Consider the following 2,830-nt stretch of genomic DNA (forward strand, 5'->3'; position numbering starts at 1 on the left):
GGGCTGCTGGGCTGCACCCACTGCCCCACCAGTGGGAGAGGGGAAAAGCAGAAGGGAAAAGCTTCATCCCTCTGCAGGAGCAGGACCTGTGCAGCTCCASTGCAGCAGATGGTTTCCATCGCACCAAGGGACAGCACACCCCTCAGTGCACAGCGTGAGGCACAGCCGTGACAACAGCCCAGGGAGAGGCTTTTCTAGAACTGAGCTCAGACAGTGCTGCCAGGGATCCTTCACCCATCTGGGCTGGCTCTGGCAGCTCCTGGGAGGCCGAGCAGGAGCCCACAGCCTGTTCCTGGCACACACAGCCCACAGCCCATCCCTCGGGGTGTCGGGACCCTGTGAGGAGCTTCCTCAGCTCTGGGAGATGCTGCAGAGAACGGGAGGCTCCTGTAGGGAGAACTTCCCAGGAAATCGAGACTTCTGGACAAGTCATGGAGCTGAGATGGTAATACCACCCTGCCGTGCACAAGGACACCAGGGGGTTGTGCTGGCTATGAGCAAGCACAGTTTCCAGTTCTCACTTTTTTATAACAATGATGGATTAATGGTGTTGTTATTATTCTGCCAGGACAGAACAGCTGCCATCAGACTCCTCCAAGCTGCACCGGGTGTTTGCAGCTGCAGGAGCCAGGGGTTGTTAACATGCAGTAACTCCCACACACCAACTATGTCCTACTCTTCTTTTTAATAACCGTACCTTTAGGCAAGTGTCTGCTGGTATTTTAACAATTCATTTTAATCAATTTAAAATKAATAAGAAAACAGCCCAATCCTTGGGGCCTGCCAGATGCCATCTCTGCACTCTGGAAGTGCTGAGTCAGCGGCAGCGTGGAGCAGCTGAGGCTGCTGTGAACACTGAATTAGGTCACTCGGTTTGCTGTTCATGGAGCAGTGACTGTCCCTGCCGTTCTGAGGAGAGCTCTGCACTGCAAGGGCTCTGCTGTGGCTCTGTCCTCTGTCCTTCCCAGTGGGAGCCCCACCAGAATCCCATCCAAGGGGAGGAGGTGACATCCTCTCATCATGGAGAGTTAACGTGGAGTAAAACCAATGAAGATACACCAGAAAAGCATCTCTTTTTCACAGCTTTCTGGATGGTTTGAGCACATTGTCCAGGGCTCTCTGCAGTGCTGGCACAGGACAGAACTTTCTTTCTTCATGCACAGGAGCAGTGGCTGTGCAATGAAACTCCGCGCTGTGGTATCAATGATCGCTGCATTTTGATGACCATTATTCTTTAACCCAGTTTCAAGTTTTCCACACGTTAATGTGCCATTTTCATAATCTGTCTCTGGCTAACACTCATCCTGGGGCAGCCACAGAAGGGCCATGCCCAGCCCGACCCTCGCCAGGCTGATCTCAGAGATCCTAAACCTAAACMATCCTATTGACAGAAATCCTGCCTTTGGTTGTCTAATCATTCTGAGCACAGCAGCAGCGCTGGTGGCTACAAGGCCTGACTGAAAACCTCCAGTTACATTACTGACAAAATAGAACCCTCCTTCAGGTCTTGGGCCAATTTCAATTTTTCTCCTAATAATATAAAAATTGGTCAAGTTTCTCACAAAGCTGCAAACAGTGAGTACGCTCTGGTTAAGCACAAATTCAAATTCTTCCAAAAGATTTTCTTAGATGTGATCCAAAATCAATTTTAAACGAAGTTCTGAACTGAAGCAMAAGACCAGCAATTGTTACAAGCTGCACAAAATCCTACCTGGTAGCTTCATAACATTAAATAAGAGCAGCCCAATTTAGACTTGACTTTCCAAATATATTACTAGAGTTACTTCACATATAACATGACTAGAAGCTGAAAGTATCCTCAAAGACTGTAACTCACTGCTAGATACAGTGACATGAGAATGTTTCTGGGATACAAGGATGATGCTGTGCAAATCCAGTGGGGTAAATGCACTCAGAATAGAGAAGGAAAGCCTTGTGGAATTAAGTTAAAAGATGCAAATGACCTCTCCTCCAAGTACCTAGCAAATAGTACTAAACAACACTCAGTTCCATGGAACGGAACTAGGTTGTTAAAGSACTGAGAAACCCTGAACTGTGCAGTAGGGGTATCCATTATAAATATCTGGGGATTTCAGATAAAGYAAAATAAGAGTAAAGGAAAGGTCARAAAAGGCAGATTCATTTATYGTATACCATGTCTTGGCATAKTYAGAYACCAGRTTGAACTTCTYGAAGTAKAGCCACAAAGCTRTAGACACAGTCAACCATTCCAGAGTCTCCACTGCCCCAGAATCACAACGGTCACCCATTAAAGCAAACGCTCAGTAGAGAGATGATCCCCCCAGCAATTTCAGCGTTCRGGAAAACAGAGAAACTGCCCCAAAACACGCCCATTAAAGTGCTGGTGAACTCCTGAGACCCAGCACAGCCTTGGAGCAGCAAAGCCATCCCGCCCAGGGCCCAGCACCAGCGCAGCAAACCAGCTCGGGTGTTGTACAGGAATGTGGAACCAAATTATTGCAATAGAGACTTGGTGGAACCTGGAACAACAAAACCCAAATCCAATGTACCAGATGCCAGCGTGTGAGACAGGCACCCGCCGGTGAGGACGGGAATTCTGCACGGACAGGAGGGTACGGGCCAGGCAGGCAGGACAGGGGTAAAGGCACATTTATAATGTGAGATTATAGAAAAAACCACAAATGCAGCGATGCACGGCGGAGCGGGGGCGAGGGAAGGACGGGGCGCCGGGCACTCAGCGCATCTCCAGGAGCATCGCTCTGCCGCAGCAGCACAGCCGCGACCCCTCGGGATTTACCCCGGGGGGAAACCCTCGGGATTTACCCGGGTGAAAACCCTCGGGATTACC

This window comes from Malurus melanocephalus, unplaced genomic scaffold (genome assembly GCF_030028575.1).
Source record: "Malurus melanocephalus ecotype Western Australia unplaced genomic scaffold, MMel_1.1 scaffold_797, whole genome shotgun sequence".
Taxonomy (NCBI): Eukaryota; Metazoa; Chordata; class Aves; order Passeriformes; family Maluridae; genus Malurus; species Malurus melanocephalus.